Source organism: Megachile rotundata, chromosome 7 (genome assembly GCF_050947335.1).
Source record: "Megachile rotundata isolate GNS110a chromosome 7, iyMegRotu1, whole genome shotgun sequence".
Taxonomy (NCBI): Eukaryota; Metazoa; Arthropoda; class Insecta; order Hymenoptera; family Megachilidae; genus Megachile; species Megachile rotundata.
In genome coordinates this window covers 16150351-16173181 of record NC_134989.1, presented here as the reverse complement: position 1 = coordinate 16173181, position 22831 = coordinate 16150351, and the positions used below count along the sequence as shown (strand labels likewise).

General features: G+C 38.7%; 1 protein-coding gene and 3 non-coding genes across 4 annotated transcripts in view; 1 reads left to right on the top strand and 3 right to left on the bottom strand.

Annotated features, from left to right (window-relative positions):
• The window catches only part of Dora (zinc finger SWIM domain-containing dorado), a gene marked incomplete at its 5' end in the record, with an annotated part of 98305 nt that overhangs the window by 13747 nt on the left and 61727 nt on the right, over positions 1 to 22831 (top strand). The window lies entirely within an intron of this gene.
• On the bottom strand, positions 10478 to 10548 carry TRNAG-GCC (transfer RNA glycine (anticodon GCC)). Its single transcript has one exon. It is a non-coding gene; the product is annotated as a tRNA-Gly (tRNA).
• On the bottom strand, positions 13637 to 13707 carry TRNAG-GCC (transfer RNA glycine (anticodon GCC)). Its single transcript has one exon. It is a non-coding gene; the product is annotated as a tRNA-Gly (tRNA).
• TRNAG-GCC (transfer RNA glycine (anticodon GCC)) lies at positions 14135 to 14205 on the bottom strand. The gene has a single exon. It is a non-coding gene; the product is annotated as a tRNA-Gly (tRNA).

Below are 22831 nucleotides of genomic sequence, written 5' to 3'. Positions count from 1 at the left end.
AAATTCCCAAGTCCCCAAATTCTCAAGTCTCCAAATTCCCAAGTCCCTAAATTCTCAAATTTCCAAATTCCCAAGTCCCTAAATTCCCAAGTCCCAAAATTCCCAAGTTCCCAAATTCCCAAGTCCCCAAATTCCCAAGTCCCCAAATTCTCAAGTCTCCAAATTCCCAAGTCCCCAGATTCTCAAATCTCCAAATTCCCAAGTCTCCAAATTCCCAAGTCCCTAAATTCTCAAATTTCCAAATTCCCAAGTCCCTAAATTCCCAAGTCCCAAAATTCTCAAATCTCCAAATTCCCAAGTTCCCAAATTCCCAAGTCCCCAAATTCTCAAGTCTCCAAATTCCCAAGTCCCTAAATTCTCAAATTTCCAAATTCCCAAGTCCCTAAATTCCCAAGTCCCAAAATTCCCAAGTTCCCAAATTCCCAAGTCCCCAAATTCCCAAGTCCCCAAATTCTCAAGTCTCCAAATTCCCAAGTCCCCAGATTCTCAAATCTCCAAATTCCCAAGTCCCCAAATTCCCAAGTCCCCAAATTTCCAAGTCCCCAAATTTCCAAGTCCCCAAATTCCCAAGTCCCCAAATTCCCAAGTCCCCAAATTCTCAAGTTCCCAAATTCCCAAGTCCCCAAATTCCCAGGTCCCTAAATTCTCAAATCCCCAAATTCTCAAGTCCCCAAATTCCTAAATCCCCAAATTCCCAAATCTCCAAATTCTCAAATCCCCAAATTCCCAAGTCCCCAAATTCCCAAGTCCCCAAATTCCCAAATGCCCAAATTCTCAAGTCCCGAAATTCCCAAATCCCCAAATTCTGAAACTTCCAAAATTCTCCAAATCCCAAACCTCACAAGAGTGTCTCACTAAAATAAAGTCCCCGTCATCGAACAAAAGCGTCTGTCACAGCAGCCAAAAGCGATTAATTAATTTTAATTAAAGCATGCATCGCTGCGATATACGAGGTATTCAATATTTCCTTAATAAAGGAGCAGTTAAAACATAAATGATGTCTTATAAAGTATAACAGCTTCCTTCTTTGCATTTCAAATACAGGCCATAATCGTTTCAGTTTAACTCGTGGCGCCTTCTCATTGAAGCGTCCATTTCGAATACGCGCGCTATTATACGGGTGTCGCCGTTTATCCGCTTTATCTTTCATTAGAACGTCAACGTTCAGCCAGCCTGCGAATCCGCGGGGCGCCTCGGCTCTCCTATAAAACCGTACGTCCACTCACTGGCCATATACTGGGTGTCTCGCATATCCATACACAAATATATATACATTTTATCATTTATACGCTTTATTTACAATCGTATACAGCAATTTTTGCTCGAGTTCTTGTTAGATTATGGATGATAGGGATTAGTCGAGGTCTGAAGATGTTACTTTGGTTTATTTTGTGGAGTTCGATGTATCAGACATGTATGAATATCTATGGTCTTGTTAGTGTACTTTGATAAGAAATAGTATCTAAAATGGCGAATCATGAAGTACACGTCTTTTCACAAGGATAGCTTTCATTTTCTCAGTGAGTCTATATCTGTCTGTGTGAATGAAGTCCTCAAGAATTTATTTGAATGATATTGTGGCTCAAATGTGAATTAATTTTTAACCCCCACCTAATCTGATTTTTAACTCGAGCCTACAATAATTTTTAAACAAACCTAAATCAATTTTTAACCTGCCTCTAATCAGATATTTTTCTTGAATCCAAACTAATGTTCAACGCAAACTACATAGCTTTCCATGTTTATTTCGTCCGTTATTTTCATCGTTATGATGAAAATCATAAATATGAAGCTTAAGAAATGTCGAAAAGTAAAATTTGTCATATATCGTTGCTTATGTAAAATGACCAAGTATCCCATGAAAATTTGCAGTGAATTTGGAACACCCTGTAGAGGCGTCTATTACCTGGTACAAAACTAGCGCAGAACAATGGAGCGTCTCCCCTACGTAATTACCGAGCAGCTTGGCTGTTCGAGGGCGAGGACCCTCTTCTCTCACTCGTTCCGTTCACCTAGTCGTTCGTCTGAGACCACGATTATCGTGTACGTGTACATACATACGTGTACTTAGCTAACCTGAACGTACTACTGTTGTCCGCTTTCGTGTGGATTTCGTCGCGCACGTGTGCGTTATATAGCCTATCTGGCCCTCTACCGTAATTACCGTGAGGCAACAGATGCGTGTGTTCTCGTTCCTGTTGCACGTTTCTAACTTGCTAAGGCCTGATCCACAACTATCGGTCAACTCATCTCGGGTCGAACAAATATTATTTCATTTGCATGATTCAGATTGCGTTGTGCTGGACTCCCAGAGGAAACGGTGATTTGATGAGAGTTACGTGTAGACTAGTCAAGTTAAGGTTAGGTAAGGATTAGGTTTACGTTTTAAGAGTTTTATTCAGGTTAGGTTAGGTTTTCCCTTTTCTTAGATTTCTATAGGTTAGGTTAGATTTCCTCTTTTCTTTGATTATTTCAGGTTAGGTTCGGTTTCCACTTTCCTTAGATTTTTGTAGGTTAGGGTAGGTTTCCACTTTTCTTAGATTTTTGTAGGTTAGGGTAGGTTTCCTCTTTTCTTAGATTTCTACAGGTTAGGTTAGGTTTCCACTTTCCTTAGATTTTTGCAGGTTAGGGTAGGTTTCCTCTTTTCTTAAATTTTTGCAGGTTTGGTTAGGTTTCTTCTTTCCTTAGATTTCTCCAGGTTAGGTTAAGTTTCCCCTTTCCTTAGATTTGCTCAGGTTTGGTTCGGTTTCCTCTTTCCTTAGATTTCTTCAGGTTAGGTTAGGTTTCCTATTTCCTTGTATTTCTCCAGGTTAGGTTCTCTCTTTCTTTAAATTTTGTCTGGTTAGGTTAAGTCTTCTCTTTCCTGAGATTTTTCCAGGTTAGGTTAAGTTTCCCCTTTCCTTAAATTTGTTCAGGTTTGGTTACGTTTCCTCTTTCCTTAGATTTCTTCAGGTTAGGTTAGGTTTCCTATTTCCTTGTATTTCTCCAGGTTAGGTTCTCTCTTTCTTTAAATTTTGTCTGGTTAGGTTAAGTCTTCTCTTTCCTGAGATTTTTCCAGGTTAGGTTAAGTTTCCCCTTTCCTTAAATTTGTTCAGGTTTGGTTACGTTTCCTCTTTCCTTAGATTTCTTCAGGTTAGGTTAGGTTTCCTATTTCCTTGTATTTCTCCAGGTTAGGTTCTCTCTTTCTTTAAATTTTTTCTGGTTAGGTTAAGTCTTCTCTTTCCTGAGATTTTTCCAGGTTAGGTTAAGTTTCCCCTTTCCTTAAATTTGTTCAGGTTTGGTTACGTTTCCTCTTTCCTTAGATTTCTTCATGTTAGGTTAGGTTTCCTAGTTCCTTGTATTTTTCCAGATCAGGTTAGGTTTCCTCTTTTCTCAGATTTTTCTACAGCTTCCTTGAAGTTTTCATTTAATGTTTCCAGAATTCCTCTGCACTGTTTAAAAACATTTCCTATATGTATTGTTTTTATTTTCTCCAACGCGAGGGCGCTCTCACCTCCCCTAAATGTTCAAATATTTAATGAAGAGACTTGTGGACCAGCCTTAACTTCTCCGAACACGCACGTGATACCGTGAGGTCCGGTTCGCCGTTCCTTTTTTCCTTTTCGCGAATCCTCGCACGCGATTCTTTTCCAAGGATTCCGTTTCCTCGAAATCGTCCCGGGATTCTCGTTTACCAAAAAACCCTTTAAAGTCTTTCGCTATTTCTACGGTGAAATACTTTTCGGTGGCTTTCGCAAACGGCGATAAAGTAGCGGTATCTGGTCGAGGATCTCCGAGGTCCCGTAACAATGAGCGGGATAGGAATTTATGCGATAGCAGAGATAATAAACCGCGGAAGACCATAACGAATTAATCAATTTTAACGGGTTTTATGGTTACTCCAGGTCTTCCATGGACGATGTTTTTATCGCTGTCTCTCCTTGGCTGGCCGCGTATCGATTATCCCATTCGTCGGGTCAGTAATTGTGGACACAGCTGATGCATTCGACGTCGATATTGACACACGGGAAATTGGAATTAATTATTCCGCGTTACGTTCCGGCTGTAAATTACTCTTAATGACCGAGCTCGGTTTTGTTACGTAATTTAACCACACTTCGAGATATATAAATCTCGTTTATTCGGCTATCTTACGAATACCCAGGGATTTCAGTGCGGTAGCCAGAGCGTTAGGGAGCCGGCATAGTCGGTTCGGTAACATGGACACAGCTACAATATTTTGAGATTTCACGCTTTGTACGTTACAATAGCGTTTTACTATCGTAGCATCGGTTAACTCTATAAATCCACAAAGTTGCATTGAAACGGTCCCCCTGTCAGCCCCAGCAGGCCCCACGGCCCACATGCTGTCGTAGAATACAAACATCTGTAGACCACGTGAAAAGAAGTAAAATCATAGTGAAAATAGAGAAGATGAAACTCGTTTTCCACGCAAATTTCCCTTTCTGCTCGTCCTTCATCGGGTTATCCCGCCTCCCGATCAAATGCAACCGGATACAATCCCGAATCAAGCCACGATTTCGCTAAAGCTTCTTTCCTGCTGCTTTTTATCGTTTCATCCCTGTCACGTTTTCAAGCGTATCTCTCTCTCTCTCTCGGATCTCTATCCTCGGCGTTTCATCCGCAGACAGCGGGGGACACAAAGAGCTGGAAAGTTCTGGCCGTCATGCGATTTGTCATTCGGTCGCGTGTATTCCCGTCGTTTCGCGTCTCCTCTCTTCGGCCATTACCTATGCTTTTTCTAGGCCGTTTGTTTTCTTTCCGTCTCGTCTTTTCATCGTTCGAGCCTCCTTCCTAAAACGTCTCCTATTTGCTTTGTCTCTCCCGAGATATTCAGCCGTCTCTCTTTCTCTTCCACCGCCGCTTTTACTTTCGTCTCTTCTGTTTTCTCTCCGTCTCTTCCTACGCGGTCCAATTTCTCTTTTTCTCTTCGGCCTCTTCCTGTTCTCCTGTTTGTGCCGTCTTTCGCAACACTGTCCACCTCCTCTGTCCGTGAAAGCAACTCCACCACTTTGTGTACCTTTTTCTCTCTCTCTCTCTTCTCGTTCTCCATCGCCTGCCGCTTCCTCTGCCGTTTATCCTGGTTGAATAAACAGGCCAGGAACGTGTGCGGCACGCTCGTCATGCTTTAATACAGTTCCTGCATAATGCATTGTTGCATCGCGTGCATTAGAGCCGCGTATCTTGGGTATCCGACATGGAGATGCGCGGGTACTCGATATTTTGGGATCGGGTTAAGTCGGAGGGAAATTATCGGTTGACAATTTTGATCGGGATTCGGGTCAAGTCGGGAAAAGTCGGATTTTGGAGTATTATTATTGCTGTGCTTAGACTTTTATTTTTATAAGTCATTATTAGTGCAGCACGTTGTCACAGCGCGTTATAGTGACAGTGTGTTACTATTACGACGCGTTGGTATCACGGCGCGTTACAACAACTATGCGTTGATATCGCAGCGCGTCACTGTTACGGCGTGCTGATATCACAGCGCGTTGCAATGACAGCGCGTAACTATTACAATGTGTTGAAATTACAGCGCGCTACTATTACTACGCGTCGACATCACAGCGCGTTACTATTACTACGCGTTGATGTCACAGCGCGTCGCAATGACAGCGCATTACTATTACAATGCGTTGACATTTCAGCGCACTGCTATTACCACGCGTTGACGTCACAGCCCACTGCTATTAATACGCGTTGACATTGCAACGCGTTGCTATTACCACGCGTTGACGTCACAGCGCGCTGCAAAGACAGCGCGTCACTATTACGATGCGTTGAGATTACAGAGCGCTGCTATTACTACGCGTTGACATTACAGCGCGCTGCTATTACTATGCGTTGACACTACAATGCGCTGCTATTAATACGCGTTGACATTGCAACGCGCTGCTATTACCACGCGTTGACGTCACAGCGCGCTGCGAAGACAGCGCGTCACCATTACGATGCGTTGAGATTACAGAGCGCTGCTATTACTACGCGTTGACATTACAGCGCGCTGCTATTACTATGCGTTGACGTCACAGCGCGCTGCTATTACTACGCGTTGACATTGCAATGCGCTGGTATTACCACGCGTTGACGTCACAGCGCGCTGCAAAGACAGCGCGTCACCATTACGATGCGTTGAGATTATAGAGCGCTGCTATTTCTACGCGTTGACATTGCAACGCGCTGCTATTACCACGCGTTGACGTCACAGCGCGCTGCAAAGACAGCGCGTCACTATTACGATGCGTTGAGATTACAGAGCACTGCTTTTACTACGCGTTGACATTACAGCGCGCTGCTATTACCCCGTGTTGACGTCACAGCGCGCTGCTATTACTACGTGTTGACATCACAACGCACTGCAATAACAGTGTGTCACCATTACGATGTGTTGAGATTACAGCGCGCTGCTACTACTACGCATTAACATTACAACGCGCTACTATTACTATGCGCTGACACCACAGCGCGTTGCAATGACACCGCGTCACCATTACAACGCGTCGCTATCTCAGAACACAACACCGACAGCGCATAAACATCACAACGCACCACAACGACAGCGCATCGCTAACACAACACACTGTAAAATTTTTTCCCATAATTTCCCTATACATATTTTAAGGAAATATACGAATGCATGAAATATGCTGAAGAATTGTACTTTGGATGGTACAGTAAATTGTAGGAGTGAATGCTCCAGTGAAGCATCTTTGTTAACGAAATTTCGATGAGACTTTCGATAGGGAATAGTTGCAAAGACGTAGAGCGGAACGTGAAGCAAACGCTAAGCAAATTTCGTGGTCGAAAGTGATTTATAGTTGGTATAACTAACGTAATTGTTTGATCCATGCAGAATAGTTCGACAGCTCTGAGACTGAGTATAACGCATAGCTGGAACTTGCAATGTATAAATGGAATTTCGTACGTTTATGGCGATGAATGGCTGTTTAAAGTACCAATGATTGAACATCCAGATGTCAATATTAATCAATTTTAATTGATACATGTATAAGACCATGCAATTCAACTGCAAATTCAAGTACATCTTAAAAATGGAAAATATGTTGTCTTACATTTTATGTGACTTCTGTTTGGGTGTATGTAGATGATGTCTATTCTTTGGATTCAATACATGGTTCAGATAGGTTAGGTTTGGGTTTAGGTTAGGTTAAGTTTAGGTAAGTTCGTACACCTTAAAAATAGAAAATGTGAAATTATTTTATTTAATTTCTTCTGTTTGGGTGTATGCAGATGTAGATGTCTATTTGGATTCGATACATAGTCAGGTTAGGTTTAGGGTTAGGTTAGGTTAAGCTTAGGTAAGCTGCTACATCTTAAAAATAGAAAATATCATATTGTCTTCCATTTTATTTAATTTCTTCTGTTTGGGTGTATGTAGATGTAGATGTCTATTCTTTGGATTCGATACATGGTCAGGTTAGGTGTAGGGTTAGGTTAGGTTAAGCTTAAGTAAGCTGCTACATCTTAAAAATAGAAAATATGATATTGTCTTCCATTTTATTTAATTTCCTCTATTTGTGTATATGTAGATGTCTGTTCTTTAGTTTCAACACATGGTTAGGTTAGGTTAGGTTAGGTTTGACCAGCGCATACATGCACATCATTTCTGTACCCCATTAATTTCATCAGAACTTGATCTTATAATTAATAATTTGTAAAGTAAGACCGTATTTTTCTTTGCTCAAAGTCCTGAAGATGAAGTTCCGCATCAGAAATCCATTATCCCCAGAGTGTATACGTAGGTCCCGTAAAAAAGCAAAGTTCCATCGAAGGAACTCGGTTCGACTTGTACAGTCATCGGCTTTAAAATTCAAACGAAACCCGTTTCGAAACAAACGACGTTTTGCAGAAGCGTTGTCCGGATAAAAATAGAGACAAAGGAAAACGGTAATCGGGGCCAATCGACTTTTATGTCGTGCTCGTTATACCAGGAGCTTTCAAATTCTCCTTAGACTCCCGGGGCTCAGAGGCTTCGGGCGAATTTCTTACTGCAAACAAACTACTTAATAGCTATTGTTACGATCTTGCTGTGAAGTTTCCGGAAGGGGAGGGTAAATCTTAGTCATTGCACGACGGAAGTTCATGAAAGGAAGAACCGGAGCTTTCTCGCGAAATTCGCCTTAAGCCGTTGATTCTGCATTGCCCTCGCGGGAGTCTGGACAAGATGGCGGACGGGAAAAAAGCGACAGGATAGAAATTCGTCGAGTTATCGTTCCTGCAGACTCTATATCAAAATCCATTCGAACGTGAGCAACTGGATGATTCAAGATACTCGCGGAACGTCGTACATCCACTTTCGAGAATTCTGACAACTTGGTAATTGCGGTGTACGTTGCTATACTTGGCATCCATTCCTTAGCATTACCAGGAATTTCTGACTATGCTCGTACGCGCACTGGGTTCTTGATGAATCTCTAAACTTCTATCGTCTACGTCATCTCGAGGATTTCATTCTTCTATTACGGTGGACAGTTTAGACTGTAAACTTTAGGGGGTATGTCGTTATTGATTTATAGCGAGTAAATATTTTAGAGTCCTAAGTAGGCTATTTTGTAATGTAAAGATATAGGTTTCAAAAATTAAATGTTGTGGTTTGATGAAATTAAGTTCCTAAGTGAGACAGTTTCAGGGTCCAAAAATTGCAAGGGTAAGACATATAGTGATGTGATCTAAAAATTTCAAAAATACAAGGTATCAAGATTCTGAGACCACAAAATTTAAGGTCCCAAAATTATGATATTCTAAGGACTCTAAGTATAACGGTCCCAAAATCCTATAATTGTAAAGACCTGATATTTCAGAGTCCCATAGTTCTAACACTCCAAAACTTACAAGGTCCAAATCCCAAAGTTGTTGGGCCTCAAAACACCAAAATTATAAGGCCCTAAAGTCTCAAAATTGGAGAAACTTAATATCCTAGAGTCCCAAGGTAACAATATCCCAAGGTCCCAATCTCTCAAGGTCCCAATCTCTCAAGATCCCAATATCCTAAGGTCCCAATCTCTCAAGGTCCCAATCTCCCAAGGTCCCAATCTCTCAAGATCCCAATATCCTAAGGTCCCAATCTCTCAAGGTCCCAATATCCCAAGTTCCCAATCTCTCAAGGTCCCAATCTCTCAAGGTCCCAATCTCTCGAGGTCCCAATATCCCAAGGTCCCAATCTCTCAAGGTCCCAATCTCTCAAGGTCCCAATATCCCAAGGTCCCAATCTCTCAAGGTCCCAATCTCTCAAGGTCCCAATCTCCCAAGGTCCCAATCTCCCAAGGTCCCAATCTCTCAAGGTCCCAATATCCCAAGGTCCCAATCTCTCAAAGTCCCAATCTCTCAAGGTCCCAATCTCCCAAGGTCCCAATATCCGAAGGTTCCAATATCCCAAGGTCCCAATCTCTCAAGGTCCCAATCTCTCAAGGTCCCAAAATCCCAAAGTCCCAAAATTGGAAGGTCCCAAAATCCCAAAGTTCCAAAATTGGAAGGTCCCAAAATCTCAGAGTCTCAAAATCTCAAAGTCCCAAAATCCCAAAATCCCAAAATTGAGAAGTCCCAAAACCCTAAGATTCAACACCCCAAACTCCCAAAATCTAAAAATCCCAAAATCCCAAAACTACACTCACAGTTCCAAACCCCTAAACTCCCAAAATTAAAAAACCGTCCCAAAATCCCAAATTCCCAAATCTCAAATCTTATACAAATAAAAACCCTAAGAATTAAATTCCCCTTCGCCAGCGTTTAATTGCCCCCAGTTTCGTGTTCGTTCTCTGTAAACGTGATGTGAACCAGCGCCGCACGTCGGCGCCACATTCGTCCTCTCCTTTCGTTATTTCGGCCATCTCGAAATTTCTCTCGAAGCTTTGCCATATTTACCGTTCGTGTGCGTATATAAAGAACGGTTACATCGAATCCGATTGCACTCACGACATTTGAAAACTGAAGACTGTGGAGTCGTGATTCATCGTTGTTCATATTAGGTAGAGAACGAAACCTTGATCCGTGACGCACATTTGGTGGCATCACGAGGATAATGATCGTTTTCCTGGAGGCTCGTAATTTAAAGCGACGTTATTTTGCACGCGCATGTGCTTCTTGCTTGTCCTTACGGATTCTTGTCCTACCGGTTACAACAATCGGATAATAATTTTCCATCGAGATTCCGTCTGTGTCCCCTTGTCCTTGTTCGCGAAGGGAGTTACATGATGTAAGCGCATCGAAAGGAGACTTTATCTTCGTTTCGATCTTTTTCCCTAGAAAAAGCATCGTTAACGTTACTCTTATGGAGATCATCCTTGATAGATAATTTTTTATACTTGTATTCTTACTAAATATATTATGGGAGGAAAAATTGTTTGCATTATACTGTTTCATAGGTTTTTTTATTTATTGTAGGAGTGAAGAATAGAATGTTAATTATTTTAGTGTATTAGAAGTTGTGTTCTTGTATTAAAAATAAAAAATATAGTTTTGCATCGGCCGGGAATCGAACCCGGGCCGCCCGCGTGGCAGGCGAGCATTCTACCACTGAACCACCGATGCTGTTGAAAGATCCGCCCTTCCGTATAACATATGCAGCTACCGTGTACTTTTCATAATCTTTATTTAACATTTAACATCGTCAATTTTATCATAGCAATCATGTGCTCGCAATATCAAATAAACTATATCACAATTATTTTTCCTTATATCTTATTCGAAATGCTCAGCAGTAAGTTGTTATACTGTTGTCTTTTCTAAAATGATAATCGTTCATGGTATATCGAACATTGTCAAGGATAAAAGTCGACCGAGACAAATAACGAGTTCTCGTCAGTTTCGCCAATGACTTTGGTTCATGGTCGGCCATTGCACTTTCCGAGCATAACAAAGAGAATAAGCTGCAGGGAACAAGTCTTTTGTATTAGACTCATGATTTAATATCGCAAGTAATGGTCCCTTGTAACAATGACTTGTAAAACAGGAACAATTCGATCATTGAGAACTTTGTATTTTTAACTCTTCAAGTAATTATAACTATACAAAAGCTTCATTCATGACTATCGAGATAAAAGTTTACGTGCTCAGGGTAATGTACGGAGCAAACTTGCTTTTAGATATTTTATGGCTAATATTACCAAAGTGTTACCTATTACTAATATCACTTATATGCAAACTTCATAAGGCTTCTAACGTGTGGCGATATAAGACGTGGTAATTTGACATGTGGCGATGTAGCGTGTGGAACTCTAGCAATCTAATACGTGACGATTTGATACGCGGCGATATAACGCGAGAGAAGTATAATAGATATTTAACACGTGGCGATATAACGAGAGACTGATATGATATGTAGCTATTCGACGCGTGGTAATGTAACGCGAGGTAATTAATATGTAGTGGCGATATAACGCCAGATAATTATTAACACGTGGCGATATAACGCGAGGTAATTATTAACACGTGGCGATATAACGCGAAGTAATTATTAACACGTGGCGATATAACGCGAGATAATTTCAACTCGTGGCGATATAACGCGAGGTAATTATTAACACGTGGCGATATAACGCGAGGTAATTATTAACACGTGGTGATATAACACGAGGTAATTTTAACTCGTGGCGATATAACGCGAGGTAATTATTAACTCGTGGCGATATAACGCGAGGTAATTTCAACTCGTGGCGATATAACGCTGAGGTAATTTCAACTCGTGGCGATATAACGCGTGGTAATTATTAACTCGTGGCGATATAACGCGAGGTAATTTCAACTCGTGGCGATATAACGCGAGGTAATTTCACCTCGTGGCGGCATAACGCGAGGTAATTTCAACTCGTGGCGATATAACGCGGGGTAATTTCAACTCGTGGCGATATAACGCGAGGTAATGATTAACTTGTGGCGATATAACGCGAGGTAATTATTAACACGTGGCGATATAACGCGAGGTAATTTTAACTCGTGGCGATATAACGCAAGGTAATTTCAACTCGTGGCGATATATCACGAGGTGATCATTAACCCGTGGCGATATAACACGAGTTAATTATTAACACATGGCGATATAACACGTGGAAATATAACACGTAGCAATATAACGCGCAACAATTACAATGTGTAGTAATCCATCGCACGGTGATATAAGGCGTGGTAATCCAACATGCAGCAGTCTAAAGTGACTATGTGACTCGTGGAAATCTAATACGTAGTAATTCAACGCGCAACAATATATAATGCACGGCGATATACGACTCGTATTCATTTTGACAGTGGCATTCAAGGCGTTAATACTCATTGTTCGTTTTGTGAGCATTTTCCTAGTGTCCCGAGACCTATCGTTGGTAAGCACGGGTGTGGAGCGTCGAGAAAAAGTTGAACGATAGAGTAGGTAGTCGTCGATATCCGGTTTGTGAGGGACGAAGTCAATGCACCTGGTCCGGCACGTCGAACCGATCCCTAAACTGCATCTCCCTCTTACGCAAGAAAGACGACTCGGCCATTTCACTGGCAGCCCTACCCGTTTCGTTCTTTTTCCTTTCTACCTGAGCTTACCGAGGACAAAAAGAATTCCTTTTTCGTTTGGGCGCATCAACGTAGTCCGTCCCGGCCGTAACGGTTCCTCATCTTCGCTCGTAAGCCGGCCGTCGTCTACCTTGACAAAATGGTGTACACTACACTCGAAAGCGTCCACCGGCGTGCGTACACGGCCTCGTGTGAGTGATTTTAACAGGGAAAGGTACTTCAACCGGTTAAACTGACATTTACTGGTTCTCCCTGTGTGTACACGGCCTTGGCATCGTGTTTCTTTCAAGTTACTCTGTGTCGAGGTTATCACGATGCTCAGTTTCCCTGGCGTTGTCTTGTTCTTCGTCTCAGGGATGAGCATTATTTCGACTCGTTACTGAAATCGTACACGTTTCCACTTCCATGACGTTGAATAACGAAAGCGTAACCCTCAACTGGCTACGATGAAATGCAAACACCGTTTTAGCAACTGGAAAGATACTTTGCTTTAATTCTAGAGCATGTCGTATGTGATGCCAATTAGAACGGTGAACGTAGATTAATGTCTCAGTCACCGAGGATTCGAGTTACATTTTGATAAGTTAGAATATCAAATTAAGTTTCATAGATGTTTTTGAAACGGTTATGGCAGAAGGAAGAGATACTGATCTTTGTGAGATGGGGGAAACCTGAAAGCCAAATAGGGGTAGGAGGGCTGGGTTTCAGTTGGGGGATGACCGTAAGAGGCCACGAAGCTGGTAATATCTTTGCCGGAGTTCACGGTCACATCCTTTCAGGGACCTCTGGGATCGATGCTACAAGATTCAAAGGGAAAGCAAACTGTGCCTATAGATCAGTCTTGTGCAAACGGGAAAACCATAAAAGTCGTAAAAAATTTATACTTTATCGCCATGTTTGTTTATGCAGCATACTTTGACCCATATATCAAGAGCGTCTCTGCTCCTCGATTTCCAAGTATCTACATTTTTATTTATAAGTTATCTGTATTACATTTATATAACTTTTTATTTAAATAAAGCAATATATTTTTACTTTACGAAGGAAAGTATCAGACAAAAATTTAAATACATAAATTAATTATAATATTTTTTGTAAGTAAAATTAAGGAAAAAAATTGTTATGCATCGGCCGGGAATCGAACCCGGGCCGCCCGCGTGGCAGGCGAGCATTCTACCACTGAACCACCGATGCTCACATGAAATCCTAGTTCAAAGGGAATTCGCATCGCGAAAATACCCTACTTTCACTTTACATTTGCAACGATATCGAAGAATCTATTTTAACATAGCAAGTAACAGATAATTTATCCTACAACAAAATTTATAGTCAACAAAAATATATTTTTTTTATATTAATAAAAAGGATTAATTTATTCAAGAATAATAACCCTTGTTCATTTTTTAATTTAATTCTGCAGAAGTACCTTTTAGACACATGAAGTTCTGCCATAAAATTTTAATTTTCATATATCTGTAGTTTACTCTATCTTAAAAGGGTTGTTAATTTTGAACCTTGAAAATGATTATACTATTATCTATATTTTTTATATAAATTAAATTAGTCTATAATTAATGATATAAATTATTTAATGCATCAATTAATAAAATAAAAAAAGAATTGCATCGGCCGGGAATCGAACCCGGGCCGCCCGCGTGGCAGGCGAGCATTCTACCACTGAACCACCGATGCTGCTGTTTTCCCTTTCACTTATTACATTAAATAAAGGTACAGTTCTTCTGCAAATACAAGAGATAAAAATACTCGAAATGAACGATTACCACAAAAATAATAAGAAAACGTATTTATCTAGTCATATTATTCTTTTTCACGTCCGTTTACCAGACGCAAGGTTATTTTTTCTCTACACCGTCTGTTTTCGCTACCAGAACGCCACGCACACTCGTGGCTGCGATAAAGGAATAAAAGTTTGTTAACCTCTTCGTATCGCACAGGATCGTTAAAAGCAGACTGCGTTTCGCGCGGGGTCTGTTTTTCTGGGATCTTTTTTCCAGGCTCGCCGATCGTGGTCAGTTTGCTAATAAATAAAAGAGTTCTCCACTTTTTTGCGCCTGGCGACTGAATTGAATATTTTTTCAAAGAATAAATTTCTCACATTTATTTTAAACACAAAAATATTCGAATGTTAATCATTTCGAGTCAATTGACTAAAATTCTTAAAATTTTAAGAAACTGATGTTTGCTTTTTCGAGGTTTTCGAACACTGAATTTGCAAACGAAATCAGAGATGGAATTTGCGACTTCCACCGTGAAAGCTGCATAAGAAACGTAGAAATTGGAGCGTAGGGCGTGAACCGAGGGGATTGCGTTTAATTGATTCCATTAGTCAGTGAATTACCGTTCGATCCACGATTCTTGTCTTTTTTTATTCTTTTAGTTTGCAGAATGTTTCTATCCGACTTGCTCCCTTTGTCTACCGTTCACATGGAGTTGAATGTTCCTGCACCAGTAACATATGGTTCAATTATTTTCTAACATTGCAGCGCAGCTGCTGTTCCGAACAAAGCGTTTTTCGCTTTGCATAGCGTGCCACGATTGTTCCAAAGAAATCCAATTTGTGCCAAGGAAATTTAACCGAAGACTTAAATTCTTTCCAGAATTATTTCTCTTGGTACCATGTGTATTTAACTTCTTGGATTTTCTTTGCTATTTTATTGTTATTCTTTATTATCATTTCAATGGTAGTTTATTTATTTTGCTGGTTGATATTCGAAATTATTTTTTGGTTCATATAATGTTTGACGCTATCACTTTATTAATTTTGGAATTAGTTTATTTTACTGGTTTATTTGTTTTGGTAGTTGATACTCTAAGTTATCATTTACTCGATATAATGAGCAAGAGATAGTGACACTACCACTTTATTAATTTTGGCATTATTGTATTTTACTGGTTTATTTATTTTGCTGGTTCATACTCGAAGTTATCATTTACTCGATATAATGAGTTAGAGATAGTGACACTACCACTTTATTAATTTTGGCATTATCTTATTCTACTAGTTTATTTATTTTGCTAGTTGATATTCAAAGTTATCATTTACTCGATATAAAGAGCAAGAGATATCGATACTACCACTTTATTAATTTTGGCATTATCTTATTCTACTAGTTTATTTATTTTGCTAGTTGATACTCAAAGTTATCATTTACTCGATATAATGAGCTAGAGATAGTGACACTACCACTTTATTAATTTTAGCATTATTGTATTCTACTGGTTTATTTATTTTGGTAGTTGATATTCAAAATTATCCTTTGCTCAATATAACGTTTGACACTACCACCTTATTAATCGTCGTATCATCTCATCATTCTACTAGTAGTTTATTTGTTTTGCTAGATGATATTCAAAATTATCCTTTGCTCAATATAATGTTTGACACTACCACATTATTAATCGTCGTATCATCTCATCATTCTACTAGTAGTTTATTTGTTTTGCTAATTGATATTCAAAATTATCCTTTGCTCAATATAGTATCACTTTATTACTGTTTGTGTCATCTTATCATTGTACTAGTAGTTTATTTATTTTGCTACTTGATATTCAAAATTATTCTTTGTTCAATATAATGTCTGACACTGCCACTTTATTAATCTACACATTATCTTATCATTCTGCTAATAGTTTATATATTTTGCTAGTTGATATTCAGACTTATTATTCGTTCGAAATAATGTCTGACACAACCTCTTCATTAATGTTCACATTATCTCATCATTCTGCTAGTAGTTTATATATTTTGCTACTTGATATTCAAACTTGTTATTCGTTTGAAATAATGTCTGACACAACCTCTTCATTAATGTTCATACTATCTCATCATTCTGCTAGTAGTTTATATACTTTGCTAGTTGATATCCAAACTTATTATTCATTCAAAATAATGTCTGACACAACCTCTTTATTAATGTTCACATTATCCTATCATTCTGCTAGTAGTTTATATATTTTGCTAGTTGATATTCAAACTTATTATTCGTTTAAAATAATGTCTGACACAACTTCTTCATTAATGTACACATTATCTTATCATTCTGCTAGTAGTTTATATATTTTGCTAGTTGATATTCAAACTTATTATTCGTTCGAAATAATGTCTGACACAACCTCTTCATTAATGTTCACATTATCCTATCATTCTGCTAGTAGTTTATATATTTTGCTAGTTGATATTCAAACTTATTATTCGTTTGAAATAATGTCTGACACAACCTCTTCATTAATTTTCATATTATCTCATCATTCTGCTAGTAGTTTATATATTTTGCTAGTTGATATTCAAACTTATTATTCGTTCGAAATAATGTCTGACACAACCTCTTCATTAATTTTCATATTATCTCATCATTCTGCTAGTAGTTTATATATTTTGCTACTTGATATTCAAACTTATTATTCGTTTGAAATAATGTCTGACACAACCTCTTCATTAATGTTCATATTATCTCATCATTCTGCCAGTAGTTTATATATTTTGCTAGTTGATATCCAAACTTATTATTCATTCAAAATAATGTCTGACACAACCTCTTCATTAATGTTCATACAATCTTATCATTCTACCGTTCCATTCAACCAGACATTTAGATCAACCACGATTTTGAACTTGTCACAAATAAATGTAACATCAAACAGTACTCGAAGGCAATCGACACAAGATAAACAAGAGCATGATTAATTATAGACCTATGATATAACTCGGAAGTGGCCTAAGTCCAGCTGAACGAATCCGTGTTACCAAGGTTCGTGGGCGGACAGGTGAAACTTCTATCGGGGTTATCTTATAAATAAAACCAATTACTTCTGGGCAATTCATCAAGCGCGTTCGTTGACAGCTTTGGGCGGAGTTAATATCGGTCGGATGACGTTCCAAGATTAATACCAGTTCGCGTGTTTTCGTCTTCGAGGGTTCCAAACTTCTCGAAATAGCGCGAGAAGAGGAATAAAACCTTTTCCCTTCTTAGTCCGCCCATTTTTATTTCGACTCCCCGCGAACTCTCTATATTTTTGCCCCTGCCCGTGTTATACACGTAGATTATCGAAGATAAATGCTGACAATGCAACGGCTCGTAGCTTCCCGCCATTGATTCATCGCTGCAACCAATTGATTTAACGCCCGTGGATATCGAACCACTTCTCTTGCTTGTTGTGCGCTCATCTCGACCTACTATTCCTTCTATGGCTCACCATTTTACCCATTCCATAGCTAGTTTTTGTTTAATCCATCATTCTATGCATTTGCAACTTTGTCAACTCTGTGCATTTTTAAATAATTATTGTACTTTATGAGAAGTTTTTTGTCAACTCGCTGATCTTGCAAATTTTAGATTTCACTTGTAAATTTCAAATTTAACTTCCAAATTTTAGATTCGTCAATTTGAAAATATTCTATGCATTTGCAACTTTGTCAACTCTGTACATTTTTAAATAGCCATTGCACTTTATGAAAAGTTCTTTGTCAACTCGCTGATCTTCCAAATTTTAGATTTCACTCGTAAATTTCAGATTTAACTTCCAAATTTTAGATTCGTCAATTTGCAAATATTCTATGCATTTGCAACTTTGTCAACTCTGTGTATGTTTAACTAATTATTGTACTTTATGAGAAGTTCTTTGTCTACTCGCTGATCTTCCAAATTTTAGATTTCACCTGTAAATTTCAGATTTAACTTCCAAATTTTAGATTCGTCAACTTGCAAATCGTACAAGCTTCATATCAATTTAAAAATTCTGTAAATAAGAAATTGTCAGTCCTCTGATATTTGAATAAAAAATTCCCAAATTCCTGTAAACAAAAGTTAAAGATCCAAGAGCCGCAAAATTAATAAACTGAAGATTTCATATAGAGTTAGTGGCATAAATAGTGCAATTTCCCTAGGAAACGTTCATACAGAGAAACGAGTGCATAAATAACTAAACTGTTGCATTATTTGAATTTGGAATGGTACTCGAATCATGGTCGATAGTTTCGCCGCAGGTTTCCCCTGTCAGAGGCCCTGGAAGAACAGTGAACTGTAATTTCCCTGCAGGAGGCGTGTACGGTAATGTTGTTGGTAACAATTGCCCTCCCCGATGAATAAATGATGCCCTTTCGAACGTGAACGCGAAAAGTCTAGACCGCCGTACAGGTGTGACGAGTCCCACGATGTTTGAGAATCATCGCCAGCCGTGTCTCTCCTTTTCGCGTATTTCTTTTCATGAAAAGAAAGGATCGCGGTAATTTACTACTTTGTCCCGCTACATTTCGTTCGAAAGGCTTTGAAAAGTTATTGTCGAAGAACATCGACGATATCAAAAGAAAATAATCGATCAAGGATATTTCCATACTGGACGAGCGTATTTTCATTCTATTTTTGTGCGTTGTTCTTCCGAATGGAGACATAAATTTCGCGCTCACGTTGCATAAATTTCGAGAGGTGTTTACCTGTCGCTGGACACGTTCGCTGACATCGACGAATTTTTTTACTAAATATTTTAATTACGAAGTCGAATCGTTCGACTCTTTGTTTCGCAAATGGCACGATCGACGAGAGCAGGTGCTGTCCGACAGCGTAATATTTATATTCGCGTAAAAGAGGTCGTGGCTCCAGGTGTTTGATCCGACGCTGTCGTTCGGATAATAAACGGGGGGAAAAATGCATGTTGCCTACTGTTCATGATACTTTTGAAAAATTCAGAATGAGGTTCTTTGACGATTGATTTTGGACGTTGAGGCGACGTTGTGGGAATTGGGGATGAAAAGAGTAGTTACGTAATTAGGAAGTTAGACTTTAGTGTATGGGTAATTACAGTAGGAGTATTTGTATTTGGGATGTTTATACGTGGAATATTTGGTGGAATTGTAGAAGAGTAGAATAGGAGAGGAGTAGAAGACTGGAATAGTAGAAGAGTAGGATAGAAGAGGAGTAGAAGAGCAGAATGATAGAAGAGTAGGATAGAAGAGGAGTAGAAGACTGGAATAGTAGAAGAGTAGGATAGAAGAGGAGTAGAAGACTGGAATAGTAGAAGAGTAGGATCGAAGAGGAGTAAAAGAGTAGAATAGAAGAGGAGTAGAAGACTGGAATAGTAGAAGAGTAGGATAGAACAGGAGTAGAAGAGTAGAATAGTAGAAGAGTAGAATAGAAGAGGAGTAGAAGACTGGAATAGTAGAAGAGTAGGATAGAAGAGGAGTAGAAGAGCAGAATAATAGAAGAGTAGGATAGAAGAGGAGTAGAAGACTGGAATAGTAGAAGAGTAGGATAGAAGAGGAGTAGAAGAGTAGAAAAGTAGAAGAGTAGAATAGAAGAGGAGTAGAGGAGTAGAAGAGTAGAAGAGTAGAAGAGTAGAAGAGTAGAAGAGTAGAAGAGTAGAAGAGTAGAAGAGTAGAAGAGTAGAAGAGTAGAAGAGTAGAAGAGTAGAAGAGTAGAAGAGTAGAAGAGTAGAAGAGTAGAAGAGTAGAAGAGTAGAAGAGTAGAAGAGTAGAAGAGTAGAAGAGTAGAAGAGTAGAAGAGTAGAAGAGTAGAAGAGTAGAAGAGTAGAAGAGTAGAAGAGTAGAAGAGTAGAAGAGTAGAAGAGTAGAAGAGTAGAAGAGTAGAAGAGTAGAAGAGTAAAAGAGTAGAAGAGTAGAAGAGTAGAAGAGTAGAAGAGTAGAAGAGTAGAAGAGTAGAAGAGTAGAAGAGTAGAAGAGTAGAAGGGTAGAAGAGTAGAAGTGTAGTAGAGTAGTAGAGTGGTAGAGTAGAAGACTGGAATAGTAGAAGAGTAGAATAGAAGAGGAGTAGAAGAGTAGAAGACTGGAATAGTAGAAGACTGGAATAGTAGAAGAGTAGAAGAGTAGAAGAGGAGTAGAAGAGTAGAAGAGTAGAAGAGTAGAAGAGTAGAAGAGTAGAAGAGTAGAAGAGTAGAAGAGTAGAAGAGTAGAAAAGTAAAAGAGTAAAAGAGTAAAAGAGTAAAAGAGTAAAAGAGTAAAAGAGTAAAAGAGTAAAAGAGTAAAAGAGTAAAAGAGTAGAAGAGTAGAGCAGCAGAATAGTAGAACAGCAGAATAGTAGAATAGCAAATGCCATGGCTGAAGATTGACCCACATTAAACACAAACGTACCCAAAGTTTAACAATTGTAATTTAAAACAAACATCGACCTCGATGGAGTTCGAAGAGGAGCACCGCAGAGGTTCAAAGAAAACGCACAGAAGATCGAAACCGAGCGAAAAAGTTATTCCAGGAAAACAAGGGACAATCTCGCAGAGAGAGAGGGACATCGCCGGAAGCTGAAGAAAATTGGAAACCGAATACACTGAAATGGTCCTATGTAAATACACCGGTTCGATCGGGTCCGAGAGACCAGTTGCATCGACGATTTTGTCGAAACCGTTCTTCGTTCAAACTATTCGTCCGTAGAATACGCAGAGTGTTCGAGAGATTCTACAAACTATTCCCCGCGCTTTATGCGACCGCATTTGCATGATGTCGACTTCGAGTCATTTTCTAGAGAATACCATTCCGCTTCGCCCGCCTTGAGATACCATCTTTTCTATGTTGACCATGAAACTCTTCTTGAGATTATTGATATTGTAGTCGATCATTCGTATGTATATGACAAGGGTTATTTTCCTTTTTGGTATAATCATTTCTTTGTAATCATTCTGCAACCACAACTTGACCTACTAAAAAATAAAACAATAAAGAATCGTTGTTATTTTTACTTAAGGTCGGAAGTGTTTTTAACGAACGCGGTATTATACTTCGGCGTGGAATATGGTTTTTAACAAGCGTTCGGAAATTCCATGTTAATTTCCTTCCTGTTATTGAGCTGTTGCGATATCGTCTTAAAGTTAACCGAAGGACATCGTAGCTACACGCAGAATTACCATTTCTGGAAGTTGTAGTCGCATTGATTCATAAGTAATTTGTTGCGCCAGATAGAGGGGGAAGCGTGAGCGCAGCGATGAACTTTCAAGGATTTTCCTGAATCACTACGTTTCCGTAAGAAGCGTTTCCACCGAATTACCGTGTTTTCTCGTGGCTTCGACGCTCCACGATCATGGGAATACATTTCCACGTGAAAATTCGGTGAGAAACTCTCTCTCGCTCTTTGGTCGACGGTCTCAGATACGAGTCGACATTATTTCGTATCAGAATTTTATTTAATTAAGAATCTTTTGCAAAATAATTACTTCTTTGAGGCTACTTTAATAGGACATTTTCTGATTTTGAGAAATTTTTATATTTTATTGTACTCACTATTTTATTTTATATTTTGTTATTGTTCTATTGTGCTTCAGGTTAAATATTTTATTTTAAAATTAATTTCTTGTTAAATTTTATTTTATTTTAAAATTCATTTCTGGTTAAATTTTATTTTATTTTAAAATTCATTTCAGGTTAAATTTTATTTTATTTTAAAATTCATTTCAGGTTAAATTTTATTTTTTTTTAAAATTCATTTCAGGTTAAATTTTATTTTTTTTTAAAATTCATTTCTGGTTAAATTTTATTTTAATTTAAAATTCATTTCTGGTTAAATTTTATTTTATTTTAAACTTCATTTCGGACTAAATTTTATTTTATTTTAAACTTCATTTCGGACTAAATTTTATTTTATTTTAAACTTCATTTCGGACTAAATTTTATCTTATTGTAAACTTCACTTCAGATTAAGTAGTACTTTATTATACTTCTGCTTATTGGATTAAATATTAGTTTACAGTACTTTAGAACGAACTTGATAATTTTCTTTGAAGACTTACAAGTTTAGAAAAATTTAACATTCAGTCATTTACGAATTCTTAAAAAATTTAACCTTCAGTCATTCACAAATCTCTTAAAAGTTCAATTTTCATTTATAAATTCAAGAGTTTGAGAATTTGAAAACCCTGAAACACCAAATTGTATCTTTTTCCACATTTCATTTTAAAACAAGGTACAAGAAGACAAGGTAGTGAATTTCGCTTAGAAATTAAGTACGGAACCCGTTGAAAAAGCAGTCGCGGCACAAAACGCAGCGACCCGAGAAATCGCGGAGGAACAGTTATTGGCTCTCCGAACGGGCGAGAAGCGTTCGATGCCTCCTTCCGGTTTACGAGCCTCTTTACATTTTCAGTAAATCCCTAGTCACGGTGATTTGGGATTCTCGTGAATCACTGACCGCTTCTACCAGCCCACACTTTCTGTTTTTGCATTTTAGACTTTACGACTCCTTTCTGTTAAGGTGGAACGGCTTCTCGAGAGATTTATTTCGTGGAAGATTTATCTCCGTCCGGCTAACGATGTAGGGATCTACGGGATCTACGTATCGACGCACTCTGGGAAATTTAGGGA